At 41.8% G+C, this 17,146-nt stretch overlaps 2 long non-coding RNA genes across 2 annotated transcripts; both read left to right on the forward strand.

The window, feature by feature from the left end:
* The first annotated feature begins 2,099 nt into the window (after positions 1–2,099).
* Positions 2,100–6,929, forward strand: LOC144059498 (uncharacterized). The gene is made up of 2 exons (XR_013295672.1): positions 2,100–4,290; positions 5,033–6,929. It is a non-coding gene; the product is annotated as an uncharacterized LOC144059498 (long non-coding RNA).
* A 7,615-nt stretch (positions 6,930–14,544) lies between these two features.
* Positions 14,545–16,847, forward strand: LOC144058677 (uncharacterized). The gene is made up of 3 exons (XR_013295457.1): positions 14,545–15,348; positions 15,434–15,505; positions 15,591–16,847. It is a non-coding gene; the product is annotated as an uncharacterized LOC144058677 (long non-coding RNA).
* The last annotated feature ends 299 nt before the right edge of the window (positions 16,848–17,146 follow it).

Genomic DNA, 17,146 nt, shown 5'->3' on the forward strand with positions numbered 1-17,146 from the left:
TAGTAGGGTATAAAATCTGGGATTTACCTACTCGAATAAGTTTGGAACTGTTCGTGGTTTGATACGGTATAAAATCTGGGATTTACGTATAAAGTGTGGACATTAGTAGGGTATAAAATCTGGGATTTACCTACTAGAATAGGTCGCAACTATTCGTGGTTAGATACGGTATAAAATCTGGGATTTACGTATCGATACGGTTTAAAATCTGGGATTTACGTATCAGTGTGGAAGCGGTGTGAATGTAAAAACTAAAATTAAACTGCAAGAGAAGTGATTAAGGACACGTGCGAGTGGATTTAAGGATGGCAGAGAAGAGAAAGTGTGATGAGGGTCTCGGGTCCCCTGAAGTCTGGTCGGAGATTAATGGTCATTACGCTAAGCTGGAATCACAGTTGATTAGTGGAATAGAAAGTAAGAGAATTAAGAAGGAAAGAGAACGGTGTCAGAAGTTGTTTTGGAAATTAAAGAAGGATGAATTGTTTCGCGGAGAACCTGGAACATGGGATATGTCGAAGTTAGCGCGGCAGTTACAGGAAAAGGAGAGCAGAATGTTGGCAAATATTCAAGATATGGAGGAGGAACAGAGCCGAGTTGGATGGCGAAAGCGTCATAAACTCAGAAAAAAAGTTGAAGATGTAGAGAATGATAGACGGGGCATTCACCAATTGGCGACTATTGCGACTGCGCTGGCAGCGATAAGAGAGGAAAAGAAAGAGGAAAAGAAAGAGGAAAAGAAAGTGGAAAAGAGAGAGGAGGAAGTGATTGATAAGGGAGAAAAGGCGGAATGTTTTAGAGGCGTTTATCCACAGTTGCCGAGCTCGGGACAGTATGTATTTGCGCCCCCTCCGTATCCGACGGCGTCAGTGATGGCCCCCGTAGTTACTTTGGGGGGCAGAATGGTTTTAGATGTGGAAGATGACGGGTCACGGATGACGCCAGCAACAATACAGTTGATCGAACAGGCTGTGAATAATGAGAGGAAAAGGCTGAGGGGGAGTGAGTCGCCCGTGCGCACGTCAGGGGCGGTGTTAGCAGGAGACGGGGGCAGGCAACGCCCAGCAACGCGGATCACCGCGAGGGGGAAGTGGAGAGTGATGAGAAAAGTGCAGAAGTTACGTGAATGGAAGTGTAAGTTTGTTTAAGACAGTGATTTTTAAGTGTGTGAAAAAAGGGTGAAAAAGAATGGTAAGCAGGAAATCTGCGTATTTTGAAAGGATGGGGGCCGTGAGCTGCTGTTTAAGAAGGTGGTGATTTGTACTGTTGTCTGTTAAAATTAAATTAAACTAAATAAAAAGGAAAGGGGGTGTGATAAGTTTAGTCCTCTCTCCCATTGTCTCCATTTGGGAGACTTGTAGTCTGTTGTGTGTGTGAATAGCAGGGGTCGTCTAAGGCTAATCTATTAAAATCAAATTGTTCCTGGTATGCGGAAGGACATAGAGGTCTAGGTGTTAACTACAGGCCACTATCATATTATTTTTAAAATCAGATCCGTGTTTTTTATAGTTGAATAAGTAATAAAACCAAATTTTAATTGAAATAGTTTGATTTTTATATTTCCCCTGCATCTCTGATAACTTATTCGTAGGTGTGAAAATGATTTAACCTTTGTCTTTATCTGAGTCCCATTCTAGAAGTCTGGAAAGGACTTCCATCCAAGTGGCCAGGGTGACTAACAGCTGTCACATGTTTCTTAAATTTGAGGTAACACGTAATGAAGATGTCTATGGTAGACATATGCGTAAATATAGTACTACTACTTGCTATAGTGTAGTGATCAAATTCAAATAAAACCACAAAATGAATAAATTAGGGGTTTGGAAAACAAAATATTTTGGGGGAATTTTTTATTTTATTTTGTCTTGGAAATTGAATGACAACAAGCAGTGGTCTCTTGCTATGATCTCATCTCCCTCTGTCTGTTCCGAGTGTATAAATGTTTCGGGCAGGTTCAATCTTTGACTGAAAGGTGTTTCACTTGGGTGACTCAACCAAAAAGTGCTGGAAATGGAATGAACAGCATTCTCCTGCTATGCTTGATGTTCAGAGTGGAAGGCAAACTGAACAATGGTCACTTTCAGGGGGGAAGTGACCACACGGACTGCAAAAAGGATGGTACACTGTAAATCCGCTCGTCCTGTGACTGTTCAATGACTCTTATGCATTGTTTGAGCAGAATGTCCAGCAACTTTTTGAGCAGACAGGATAACCATCGATTCTGTCATGATGAACTTTTCCTGAGAACTCCAGTACACAAAGCCCAGTGCCCGCTTTGAACTTTGCCCTGCATAAACTGCTATCGACAAGGACAGGAAGGAATATGAACTACAGTTGTGGACTCAAAGTTCTGGAATCATCTGAGTTTGGTGCCTGAGGTCGTATGTTGTATTCTGTTTGTAGACATTTGCACTCTGTACTATGTCAGAAAGGAGATGTGATCTATAGCAACGCAGTTTTGGAAATTGAGAACAGCTTATGTGAATTAGGGTAGTACAAAATTCATTCTAATCTTTAAATACTATATTTTCCGTTGTTCGATGCTTGTTGAATTTGGCCTTCTATTTTTTCCCCATTTCTCTTTGATAACTTTGGCTTCTCAGAGTGGACTCAGATATGGAACACTTACGGCGAATTTGCTGGTTAAATTTTTAATTTTTGATTTAGGTTGCAGCACTGATTTTTGATTGGGTCATGATCTGCAAAGTTCCCTGCTGTGTTTTTACAAAGCCCCCACTACTCTGTAGAAGAGGTGAGGTTAGTTAGCATTTTAAGAATACTTTTTGGTTGGTGTAAAGTAGGGATTTTGTTTTGTTTTTCTGATTATAACTCATTTCTTTTATTAGTTGAGATGGCAGATATTTGGAAGATTCGTGACCTGCAATAGATTAATGGGGTTATTTTAAATCTTTTTCTTATCTCTTCCTGACCCTAAAAGTCCTCCGCTGCAGTATCTTAATTTACATCTGCTTAAGTTGGTTGTTTTTCTAATCTACAGGATTCAAATTTACATTACAAACTCTTGCCTCAAAGGCTTTTGTTTTTATGGCTCCTGGCTAGCTCAGCTGGAGATCTTTTTATAGTTCTGGTGTTGGCCAAATTGTCACAATTTGGTTGTTTTTTAATCTACAGGACACAAGGTGTCTGTTTTTCCTCTTTGAAGCAGCAATTTGGAAGCGGCTGCAGTTTTCACATTCAGGTCTGAAATGATCAAAATTGATCTTTATCAGATGGGGGAATGACCGGTCTGTCTGTGTATGGTTGAAAAGGAAGTCTGATGTGAGAATGACTGGTCTGTCTGTGTATGGTTGAAAAGGAAGTCTGATGTGAGAATGAAGTTTGGTGTGAGGAATTTACAGGCAGCGAATGAAGAGGATGGGAGTTGGAAAAATAAGTTCTACAAAGATGACAAAAAACGACCCTTATAGCAGAAATACGGTAAGTATGTTCCATCTCAGAAACAATTGAAAAGTATAATTTCTAGAGCCCATGGAATATGCCATTTAGGTGTGGAAGGAACATTGACACACCTGGGTGACATTTTTTCATGAGACAAGTTGTTAAAAATGAACTGCAGTGTTTATTTAAGGTATAAGTATAAATCTCTTCTCAGACTGTTCATGGCCCGGCCGGACATGAATAGTTCTGAGTTAAGATGATGTTGTTTTTAAATGATTTACACTGCTATAATAAGAAACCAGCGTTAAAAATACAGAAATTTGATGTACGACAAAGAGCAACATTATGCTCAAGCATTGGAGCTGTGGATTGAGACCACAGGTAAACACCCAGGCAGCTACCCTGAAGCTGAGATGATGTTCAGGACGGCGATGCTGAACTGCCTCCCAAATGAGGTGCAAGCGATTATGAGAATTGAAACTAAAGGACAAAAGGGGTACCATTACTCACAGTTGCGCCCGGCCCCAGACTTTGTGCCTGCCAATGGTGAGCTTAAAGATTGACTGCCCGGACGGGCAGGTCAAGAGAGGGAATGTGACGATGGCGAGAATTGGATCAAAATCGGACTCGGAAGTGTCTGAACAAAAACGACGACGATGCAAATGTTTAACTTTATTGACTATTTTGTTTGCAGGCTTGTGCTTTGTGTGGACTATGTTAGCGCTTGAACATATGGTGCGGGATGATAGAAGTGATGGAACGAAAGGAGAACGAGTGATGGTGTATCATTCCTGTAATGGAACGGTATGGTATGAAGCAGAGCAAGATGGTGGTAAGACGCTGACACAGACACAACAACTACTGTTAAATCTGAAGTGTAAACAACCGACACAGGTGAACACTTGGGTGATAATTTTCAACTGGACTCAACAATGGCTTGATTTGTTAGATAAATTGGACAATTATCAACCACAGTACCAGGACTGGTCCTTGGTACGCCCACAGGAACCTAGAAGGAGAAGAGAGGTAAAGTCAAAAAATAAGGGGGAGAAAAAGGGCTACCAGAATTGGATGATAGGCTGGGCATATAATAATTCGGTGAGAATAACAGTGGCCCCTAATACGAAGACCCAAGTAAATATACCAATAAAGGCACTGAGAGGGTTTCGGGAAGCGTGGTATACACCAGTGAAGGCAGTCATGTCACTAGTAACTGGAGACATGTTCCCTGGTTACTGGTGGTATATGACAGCACATGTGACAATGTGGGGATGGGATTCCGTGGTTACCACACAGGCGGGTGATTATTGGACACCATCAAAGAATAAAATTGCTAAGTATTTCCATAATAAGATTCTCCTGAGAAAAGAAGGGGAGATATTGAAATTAACAATTGCAATGGGTAATAAGTCAATTGCGCCACCACACCAAGAAGTGTTAGTGCTAAACACATCATGTTGGGGGTTTAAGTTGTGGGCATATTCGTCTGGAAAAGATCCATATTTTCCAATTATCATTTGTGAGAATGGGACTATGATAAAAGGGGAAGCACCGGTAGTAAATAATTATACCCGTCGAACGGGTACCACGGCCAAAACAATGACGACAGTAGATGACTGGTTTATGAGTCACACAGGTATTTCTATGGTCACTAATAATTGGCTCCTGATGGCTGAACAGGCCGCTAAGAATACTAACGAGGATTGTTTGGTATGTTTAGGTGCAAGACCAGTTTTGAAAATCATGGCAGCAACTGTTGTATCCAAAACCTGTCTCTTTGGTTTCCTGTATAACAAAACTCTCCAAGGAAAGTGCAGCCAATTGGATTCGGCCTTTCCACTGACAAATATGGAAAAGCAAAAGCCCATTTTTGACATCCATGTTGCACAACAAAATTTTACCTGCCTAAAGTTACATGGGAGTGGCCCTGGGATTGGAAACATCCAGGAGTCATGGTGTAATGAAAATGTGTCTTTGCCAGCAGGAATACCTCTCGCTCGTGCTGATGTTTGGATGTGGTGTGGAGAGAGAGTGTTGTACGATAGGCTTCCCCCCAATGCCTCAGGTAAGTGCGCCCTAGTAACGCTGATCATGCCAATAAGTGTGACAGCATTAGACATGGCTAGGATAAATTGGGAAGGAGTTAGACAGTGGGGAAGAATCCCCTTCCTTGGGAGGAAGAAAAGGGACATGCAAGAATGGTTGAATGCAGGAGACCCCACATACATAGATGCAATTGGAGTTCCGAGAGGGGTCCCTGATGAATACAAATTGGTGGATCAAGTGGCAGCAGGATGGGAGAGTATTTTTCTGTTTATTACAGTAAACAAAAATGTGGACCGGATTAATTATGTCCACTACAATGTCCAACGATTGGCGAACTTTACCACCTCGGCACTCCAGGCAGTGCACGAGCAATTAGCAGCCACGTCTCTTATGGCATTCCAAAATAGAATGAGTTTAGATATGGTGTTAGCTGAAAGAGGAGGAGTGTGTGGTATTTTTGGGGAGCAGTGTTGTACTCTGATCCCCAACAATACATCTCCTGATGGTCGCCTTACTAAGGCATTGGAGGGTCTGCGCACGCTAAGTAATAAAATGAAAGAGCATTCAGGCGTGGACACCAGTTGGTACTCTGACTGGTTAAACGTCTTTGGCAAATATAAAAGCTTGATTGCATCAGTATTGATGTCGATCGCAATGTTTTCCGCTATTATGGTGTTATGCGGCTGTTGTTGTATTCCATGTATCAGATCATTGACTGTTAAGACAATTGAACGCACGTTGGGGCCAATACCGCCGGGTGGTCAGTATATGATGATCCCTCAGAAGGACCCCCAGGAAGTGGAGACAGCTGTGGCCCTCCGGGAGTCCGGGATGTGAGTATGTGAAGGTGGCCTCAGGGATCTGAGGCCATGAGAAAGAATGAAATTTTATACTGATTTTCTACTAGAATGAAATTTGATACTAATTTTTAGTTGTTTATTGATTTATAGCTCATGTTTAACAATAAAAAACAAGGTATTCGAGTGATGACCTCAGTCGTCTGAGGTCATGAGAGGGATTAAAGGAATATAAGAGTTTGTATGCGTGGGGGTGAAATACAGGATGTGTGTGATGCACGTGGGTGTGTTAGGAATGGAAGGTTGCCAACAAAGGATGCTAATTGCAGGGGGAGATGCAGAACCGTGATAAGATCAAAGTAGGTTATAAACCACATTTGTTTGAGACCATGGCGGAAAAGTACAAAACAGGAGAAGCCACCCAGTGACCTGCGGATGAAGATCGGCCAATGAGAAGCAAGCTAAAGTTAAACTGCAGAAAACACATAGCCAATAGAATAATGCCAGGATGCCTTTGTTTCTGTGTCATTTAAATATTGTGTAGTATAACTATTCACTGGGGCAACTCGGATGAGACTACGTTGGCTGCTTGAGACAGAGACGTATAGAATTGTATGGGTAGGGACCCGGGACCCCAGCTGTGATGTATTAGATTTGAGTGTTAGGAATAAATCCACTCGTGTGTGAAAATGCCGGCTTCCTGATACCTTTCTATTGCAGAACGAGCATGCTATTGTTGGATGAGTGATAGTTTGGTAAGGTCACAAATTGGAGTCAGATTATTAACTTAAATTTATATTAATATAGAAATAAAATCCAACAATTAGTAAGGAAGTTTTCATTTCGACCTTGCATTCGTGTGTTCAGATCATTCAGATGATGAAAAATATCTGCCAGGTATGCCAGCTTTGCACACCACTCATCACTTGCAAGCAGCTTTGCGTAATCGAACTTCTCATTTGTCAGAAACAATTTAAGTTCCTCTCGCAGTTCGTACACCCTGGCGAGCACCTTGCCGCGCAACAACCATCGAACCTCCGTATGAAACAGCAACGCTTTATGCGTCGCTCCCATTTCTTCACACAAAACTGCAAATATGCGACTTTTCACAGGTCGTGACTTAACAAAGTTCACCATGCGCACAGCATCATCCAACACAGGAACTAGGTCGGCTGGTAAAGTCTTGGCTACAAGGGCCTCGCGGTGTAAAAAACAGTGCGTAACAATCACATCTGGGTTCCTCTGCTTCACTCGGCTTACAAAGCCTTTGATGCGCCCGACCATGGCCGCAGCTCCATCAGTGCAGACACTTGTGCAGTCTTCCCACTTAAGTCTTCCTTTTTCAAGGTATTCTGATGTGACGCGAAAAATTTCCTCTCCTGACGTTTTTTCTGGCAATACCTTGCAAAAAAGGAAGTTTTCTCTGATCGCGTCTCCATCCACAAAACGCACATTGGCCAATAGTTGAGCATGTCCACTAATATCAGTAGACTCATCCAGTTGCAATGCAAATTTCTCACTGATCCGGATCTTTTCCAAAACCACACTTTCAATGTCTGCAGACATGTCATCAATACGTCTGGAAATTGTGTTATCTGAGAGAGGAACTTTGGCTATTTCCTTAGCCGCTTCAGGTCCAAGCATCTCATTCACAATAGCTTTGCAGGCTGGCAGTATCAATGTCTCTGCCACAGTGTGGGATTTTTTTGACTTAGCAACCAGTTCAGCGACGTGGTAGCTAGCTTTCAGGGCTTTCTCGTTTACCTTTGTGGTTTTCCTCATAAAAGTTGTCTGTTTCTCCATGTGTTCACGCAGACGAACAAAATAGCCCACATCCTTGTTTTGGAGAGAAGGGTGTTTCGTTTGGAGATGGCGTTTAAGCTTACTTGGCACCATAGCACTGTTTGATAGCCTTTCACCACACACCAGGCACAACGGTATCGGTTTCGTCTCATCCCCGGTAAAGGTAAATCCAAGTGAAAGATAGCTTTCGTTGTACTGTCGCGCGCTAGAGGCCTTGGTCGAGCTCGCCGTCTTTGCTGTCTTTTGACCACCACTCATACAAGGGCCTTCATCTGGGTCCGAATTCTGTCCAGGGTCCGGTTCGGAGTTAGCATTTTTCCTTTTCAAAAACTTTTGCATCACTGTCACCGTTTTGTTTTGCTAGGCACCTGCCGCCATCCATGCATCACTAATCCTTGTTTCAAAGTAGAGGGCAATCAACAACTAGCGACGTGCTGCCACCTACAGGCGAAGATTTATGATTACTGCCACTCTTCCGCCACACTGCTCTCACAGCCGACAACAACACGTTATTGGCAGATAATAATTAATTTGTTTCTAAAAAATGTTTTTAGACCAATTAAGTGAAATTGGATAATTTCCCATGGCACACCTGACTATATCTCACGGAACACTAGTGTGCCGCGGCACAGTGGTTGAAAAACACTGCCCTAAAACAGGGGTGCTCAAGTTCGGTCCTCGAGAGCCCCTATCCAGCCTGTTTTCCATGTTTCTCTCCACTACCACACCTGACTCATGATCAGGATCATTATCAGGCTTCTGCAAAGCTTGCTGATTAGCAATCATTAGATTCAGCTGTGCTGCGGGAGGGAAACATGGAAAACAGGCTGGATAGAGGCTCTCGAGGACCGAACTTGAGCACCCCTGCCCTAAAATGATCAGGAAGTGAGGGATATTTAAATGTCCAATTTTGGCCCATTTTACACATTTACAGGGTCATACTTCCCCCTCTTGTCCTACTCAGTTAACCCGATTGATTTCAAACTTCAAAGCATTTGCAGACATATGTAACAGCCCTCGACGTACAAAAAAGTATTTTGGAGCTATGTGCTAAACCTAACAGGAAGTCCCTGAGGGGAGGGTCATCAAATTTTGCGTTCCAAATTCCTTCCTAACGAAGCATACTGGTTGTACAGTTCACCTAGAGCCATGAAAATTTGAAGGCATATGTAACAGTCCTCTACATACAAAAAAAATATTTTGGAGCCATATGCTAAACCTAACAGGACCCATTTTGATTTACTTTGGAATTTATTTTTATTTTTTTGCCCATTTATAGAGGTTATATTTTAATGAACTCCTACAGAATATATCCAGTTGTTTTGAAACTTGGCGTGTTTCATCTTAAAATGCTACAGATGAAAAGTTATCGAAAACTTTTCATTCCGTCGAACGCCATTGCCATAGTGTTGCATTGTTTGCAAAGAAAAATTATGCTGTTTTTGAAGGTCTAAACATGGGCGAAAACTCATGAAATTTTGCACACACATCAGACCTGTCATGAACATGAATATTTTAGAGATTTAAATTTTTAATGAAAGATTTCCGATTTGTATGATTCATCTAAATTCATAAAAATTGAGAGGCATACCTACAAAGCCTAAGACCTACAAAAATCTCTTTTGTAGTCAAATGCCCAGCCTAACAGAAGTCCGCCATTTTTATTTTATTTTGGGAATTGTGTGCCATGTTTGGCCTTTTAATGAATCTTTGCACACACAAGGCTTGGCAAAAACATTTATTTTTTTGGGGTCCTTGTCCTATGTAATAGGACCCCATCATGCAAGTACCCCAACGTGGCCAGGGTTGTGAGGGCACTATAGCTGCTCGCAACTCTAATTATAGTTTAATTTTAAAGGAGTCAAGAAATTTTCCATTCCTTAAAATTACAAGTCGGTTACAAATATCCAAATATACTAACACACATTTCCACATGGGATGGCACAAAATACAATCTCTGAGGTAATGTGACCGATGTATTTTTATTTTTTTATATATGGTCTAAGAAATTGAGGATGACGACACCACGCATGTTGCACAACAACAATTTTCAAAAACTTTTTTTTTTCAGGTGACCCCATGCCACCCCATTGAGGAGTCCTAAGAAGTGGACTTTTTAAGACCTTACTGTTGGGTTTGTAAGGTCATGTTACTTTTAAACATGTATCTTGTTTACAAATACAATTAAGAAATAACAATGTGGATGGTAATCTATCTCTTTATTATAATTGTTTCCCCAAAAAAAGTATCAAGAAGAGAATTGATAAAGAAATGAATCATTAAGCAGAATCGAAAATGGAAATGTAATAGTTAAAATCCTATCAATTCCCAACCCTAATTAAGATTTTCCTCGGCCAAACATCTGAATCGGCATCTGCCAGTTTTGAATGTTAAAAATAAAAGGAGAGGTAAGAGGAGAGTTGGTTTGCTTTAAGCTACTATATGTAGTGATTTCAGATAATCTAATCAAATAATTTATTTTAAAATAATTTGATCTCTGAATTGTTCACAACACAATCGCATAGTGGCTTAATTGGGCACACCCCCTAGACACTCGCACAATCACAACACATACAGTGTCAGCTTTCACAGTAATTACAAAGTTGCAGAGAGTTCCCAGGCTCACAGCAATGTTTAACAAATCAATTCAAGAATGCTTAGCTTGTAAAGCTCTATCTATTTATGTGTACGTGCACACTGATGCTTCTTTGAGCTTATCCAATAGGGCATTTATAAAGTGACGCGCTTGGCCTCGCTGTTGGAAATGTGTAATTGGAAGGATAGCTACAGGCTGACCCACAAATACACTTTATTGATCCACAGAATCTCCAATAAAGTGCCTCTAGCTAGCACACACACATCAGCAAGGGGTTATATTGACTTTATTCACATTTTATTGGTATCAGTGCTTGTTTATTGAGTGATCAATAATCTCAGAATTTCTCATTTCTTTAAATGGCCAAATATCTAGAATATTTTTAATTTATGATATGTAAAAGGAGTAGGCAGTGGAGCATTGGGTGATGTTTTTCTTTTTTCTTTAAAACCTTAGGAAGATTGAGGCAATAGATGATAGAAAGTTATACAACAGGTTAAAAGTGTGTGAAGGGGTAGTCAGTGAAAAGGAGTTAAGTTGTTGATGGTGCACAATCACCAGGAAGCCATTAGCCTACCTGAACATTATTTGCATGTTAAGTGGTGTCGATCTGCATCGATTCCCAGCTAAATAAAATGCAGTTCTTCAATAGAGCCTTTGCTTTGCAAAGCCCTCCTAGCTGCTACAACCACTTTATTGGATTCAGATTAACACGTGCAGTATAGCTTTCTGAACCACTTATCTTTAATTAAAATCACTTCCTCTGCCGGATTCTCTGAACGGGATTTTACCCATCTGATCCTCGACCACCTAGGCCAGATGGATTGGATTTCTTTGAGCCAATATCAAAATAACTTAGTGAGCTTGTGTGCAGGAATAGAACAATATTTTAAATAAAACTGTAAATTAGACTTATATTGATTGAAGTTGTTGAACCTAGTTTAGTCTCAATTGAAATGGACCAGAATAAACAGGACATGCCAAGACTAAAAAGACAGCACATACAGTATTTAGGGCATTGATTAAAAACATTGGTTTGACATATGGAGATATACACCATTTTATACGTTTGCTGAAAGGCACTCTTTTTCCACCAAATTTGCAATTGCTTCTTCTTCTGGGCCATTTCATACATAGGGGTGTATTTGACAAAATCGTCATTTCCCCTTTTATTTCTTTCTGGTTAATTTGGCGTACGGTGGGACTGTTACTCAGACTCGAAGTTGCCGCCATGGATATAGCTGCCCCAATTTACCGGGCTGGGCTTGCATGAGGACCCACTTTCCTGACGACATCTTCTTGCAGTGCTTCAACATCTTAAATGGACTTTGGCACTCTTCTAGTTCATATTGTGTTGTATCATAAACTATGTAAATTGTTTCCCATTTGGCATCCATTGCATCCTGGTCAACCTGGAAGTGGAATTACCACATTTACGGTCCCTTCTCAAGGTTTCTCATTTTTTCCCTGATGTTTTTTATTATTATTAGTTTTTCCTTGCCCGCTTGTGGTTCGATCAGGGGATGCCGTTAATATTTATCAACTGTGGACATGTGAAGCTCTTTGAGACACTTGTGTGATTAAAGGCTATATAAATAAACTTGACTTGCATGAAAGTTGGACAAGCAAATTTGCTCGCGCAATAAGCCTTGGCTTATCATCTCATTTTGTGTTGTACATATATTATCTAATATACATTATGTACAAAACCATCCATTTATCTTCCTCTTCCTCCTTCCACCCCTGAGTTTTTGCCTCCATTCCACTTCAGCCGCCTCAGGAATACCACTGGCAAAAAAAGGTCGTAAAGAATTCCATCATTTTTGAGGGCATCTGTCACAATCGGAGTCCACAAACGGATTTAGAGATTATTGTCACAACTGACATCAAACACTTGGTCACAGCTCCGGTCAGTAGAGGTATGGGCAAGCCCATTTGGAAGTCAATGGTCATGTTTACATGCAGTGAATACATTTCTTTCAAATCCAGAATATTACCAATATTCAGACTACGTTTACATGCATGCATGGGTTAAGGTCAGAATTCCGGTTTCTGAAACAATCGGGGTAACACGTTGCGGAGGGGACCGAGTTACTCTTGTTTACATGTCATTTGTACTTGATTGGAAAATCCCGTTTGGACCGCGATGCACGGACAGCATAATTACGTAAATAACGTCAGTTCCGCTTTTAGCTTACTGCGTTCAATAAAAAACATTATATGTACTACTATTATAAAAAACATTATATGTACTACTATTACTCACCGCGCTAAATAAAGCAGCCGGTTTCCTCCTCACTCCAGAAGTGTGGTTCTTTGCTGCAAGCGTCATATTTGTTTACATCGGCTTGAGTATTTCCGGTGGTCAAACGTTGTCTCTGCCTTGAGGGTGAACCCAAACAGGTTAGACAAATAATGTCTGTGTGTTTTCAGCTGCCTACAATGTGTCATGATTTGGGTTTTTGGTTTGGTTGTTTTATGTTCTTGTTTACTCTTGGTTCTATTGTGATCTGCCATGATCTGTGATCTGATTGTTTTGTTTTTCTTTCTCTTTTGTCTCATTAAACGTGACCTTGTCCACCTGTGCTTGTCTGCTCTCCCTCTTGTGTTAGCTAATCAGTGTCCCAGCCATGTGTGTCTTGTCTAGGTGTCTCTCGTTTCGTCACTTAGTTAAGTGTATGGAGACCCTGTCTACACGAAAGCCAGTTTCAATGTATCCTCACAAGTTTCTTACCGTTTAGGCCGTTCGTCCACAGAATGGTTTCGGAGCTTGAAACCGATCGCAAACCATTGTCGCAGTTTGATGACGTATGCTCCAATTCTCGCATCAACAACAATGGTGGATAGTGAAGGCATTATTTGATTACTTTATTAAGTGTAATCTTTTGCGTGTTCAAATAAATTGCAGAATTGAGATCGTATGAAAAAGTTCCTTTAAGGAGTTTATTTAAGAGTTCTTAAAGACACAGGAGAATAGCTTACTTTCGAAGGTGATGTTAAGCTTCCAGTGTGACGAATATGAAAACATACAGTTGCTTTATACTTGTAAAAAGAATACTCCCGCCCTTAGACTTGACAAAGAATTAGTGTTCTTAATAAGCAGACATGATGATACTGATACGATTATCTCAGCTCCCCACCAGCCTCGGAGAAATGATGTAGACAGGGTTTGACCTTGGACCTTCAGTTTTTACGACCAAATGACTAATGACATGAGAACTTGACAACTTTTAAAACATACACATTCTTATTTCAAGAGCTGGAAGGGAGTGAGAGATTCCAATATATTTCACAAAACATTACCACAGTGTTATTCATTTAACTACACATAGTTATATGGCATCTATATACTTATAAGTAACTTCAAAAACAGTAAAAATATAAATTGAAAATGTTAAATGTCAACAATAGCCGTGTCGTAGTTGTTTTGCGCAGCCTCCTTAGCTTGTTTATAGTATTTTGCTTCTTTATTCTCACGTTCAGCTGCGCTACAGCACCACTCCAGACTTGGCATTACATTACAGCTGTTAAACGTCCTTAGCGTCTTCTTTTGGACACACGCAAGTCTTGAAATGCTTCTGTGTGTACGAGATTTGTTTGAGGAATGAAGCCGGCTTTGCTTCCGTCTGGACAAGGCCTTAGTCTCTTGTTTCCTGTCTGTCCGTTCATTGTTGCTGTTGTGTTGCATCCCCATGTCCTGCTGTTGCTACGTCTCATCTCTTGAGTGTTTTTTTTACTTGGAATATGGACTCAGTTTTTGTGTTTGCCTGCCAATGTTTTGTTCTCCTCCCTGTTTTGTTTAATTAACTCTTTCACTGCCACTGACGTTTAAAGACGTCATCCAATGATTTATTTTTATTTTTTTGAAACGGGTAGAGGAAACCCTCCGGCATGTCTGGTCAAAGTTTCAAGTCTGTCTGTTGTGCCTAAGGACTATTTTTGGCCCCTAGAGGGCAGCGATGACTCTCTTTTGACAAGATCGGGTGGGGCGTCAGTAGTATAAAAGGCCAGGCGGGGCTAGAGCGTCGAGGAGTAGGCGAGAGTTGAGAAGAGACGAAAAATGGCGACCGACGGTAAGAAGCAGACCACGCTTGATCGATTTTTTGGAAAAGGAGAAGCATCAACCAGTGCTAAAGTGCACCATTATGATGACCGCGATGATGATGGTGATAAGGAGGTTGACGCCGAAGCTGCAGCGTTGACGCGGCGGCAGCTTCGTTCACGTCCTCAGGCCTCAGAGGCTAGCGGTGCTAGCGCCGGAAAACGTCGTGCACGACCGAGCACTTCTGCACGCGAGGACGTTCAATCCGACGAAGGTGATGATGATGGCGACAATGAGGTTGATGCCGAAGTTGCAGCGTTGACGCGGCGGCAGCTTCGACCGCGTGTTAAGGCCTCGGAGGCTAGCGGTGCTAGCGCCGGAAAACGTGGTGCACGACCGAGCACTTCTCCGCACGAGGACGTTCAATCGGACGACGACGAAGAGTATCCTGAGTCCGATGGATATTCTTCGGAGGAGTGGGTACAGTCTGACCACGGAGAAAGTGATTCGGACAGTATTTCATCCGCAGAAGACGTCGAAGGTAAGCACAAACTTGCTATGAGATACTTTTCTAGCACGCTGCTAGCACCTCGTGTAACGTGAATGTGCATTCATAGATCGTGGATCGTGCTCACAGCGACGTCCCACTGCAAAGACGACAAAGAGAGGTATAAAAAAAGTGTTTTCAATACACCGCAACAACAAAAGAAAACGCTCTTTCGATATTATTGTAATTGTATATATTTCTTTCAGCTGCAGCTCAGAGTGACGCTCCTCGGAGTGAGCAGAATAAAGGTCCATCAACCAGTGGATCCAAGAAAAAACGTAAATATATATATTTATATATATATATATTGCATCACACTGATCTAAAATGAATATTATATGATATTGAAATGTATATTTGCAGATCCCCAAAAATCTGGCTGGCATGAAGCAGGCTGGCAGCCAAACTCCTTCCCCTTCACTGTGGAGCCAGGACCAAGAGGTGCCGCAGCAGAGCTGAATTCAACCCGGCCAGTTGACTTCCTGCAGCTCTTCATCACAGACGAACTTCTGCAGCACATTGCTGATCAGACAAACTTATTTGCACGTCAGTCAATGCAAAAACGGGCTGAAAGTCTGCCACACTGCAGGAGTCGTGCTTGGAAGCCAGTGTCTGTGTCTGAGCTCAAAACATTTTTTGCACTCCAATTCCTTACTGGGTATATAAACAAGCCCAGTATCGAAATGTATTGGACTCAGGACGAAATAGAGACGACACCATTCTTCAGTCGCGCAATGCCTCGAAACCGCTTCCAGCTCATCTGGAGTTTCCTGCACTTCAACGACAACGAGACGGCACACAGTTCAGACGACAAACTATTTAAAATTCGTCCTGTGTTCAATCACGTTGTAAACAAGTTCAAGGAACTGTTTCAACCGGGCAAGAATATTTGTATTGATGAGGGAATGATGAGTTTCCAGGGACGTCTTTCGTTCAAAGTGTACAACCCCCAAAAGCCGGTCAAATATGGGATCAAATCATATATTTTGTGTGACTCCCAAACCGGCTATTGTTTCAATATGCAACCTTATGTTGGCATTAGTTGTTCTCTCCCCGATACAGTGTTCAACTTACTGGATCGTCTGCCAGGAAATGGGTACACACTATTCATGGACAATTTTTATAACTCTATTGCTTTGTGTGAACGTCTCCTGGCAGCGCGCACCAATGTTTGTGGAACGCTGAGGAAGAACAGGGGTGAACCCAGTGAGATAACGTGCCTAACCAACACTGGCCTTGGGGTGGGGGGGAAACTGGTAAGGCACAACACAAATGTTTTAATTGTGGCATGGCAGGACAAACGTTTGTTGAGGATGGTGACAACGTTTCACAAAGATGAAATGCGGACAGTGGAGGTGTGGCGGAAGGCACAAAAAAAAAAAGTGCCTTTCGAAAAACCAATTTGTGTTGTGGACTACAATTCCAAGATGAATGGAGTGGACAAGATGGATCAAAACATCTCGTACCACCCATTCACACGGAAAACGTTGAAGTGGCACAAAAAGTTTGTTGCGTATCTGTTCCAAATATGCATGTTCAATGCTTACATATTGTACAAAAAAAAAATGGGACGAGTCAACCTTTTTTGGAGTTCATCCAGCAGGTGGTGAGAGGGTGGCTGTTGCCACAAGACCAGGAGGAAGTTGGGATGGAAGAGCAGGAGGAAGCCAGACAAAGTACCAGGTCACCGTATTTTGATCCTGAAAGCCGACTTGATGGTAACATGGCCAAACACACGCTGGAACACATGCCTGCTACTTCCCGGAAAAAAAAGCCAGCAAGAAGGTGTCGGGTCTGCATGCGAAGGGGCATTCGCAGTGAGACAAGGCTGTGGTGCAAATCTTGCAGTGTCCCCTTGCACGCAGGCGAGTGTTACACTGTTTACCACACAAAAGTGAAATTTATGTAGTTCAAACATC

The sequence above is a fragment of the Vanacampus margaritifer genome, chromosome 10 (genome assembly GCF_051991255.1).
Source record: "Vanacampus margaritifer isolate UIUO_Vmar chromosome 10, RoL_Vmar_1.0, whole genome shotgun sequence".
Classification (NCBI taxonomy): Eukaryota; Metazoa; Chordata; class Actinopteri; order Syngnathiformes; family Syngnathidae; genus Vanacampus; species Vanacampus margaritifer.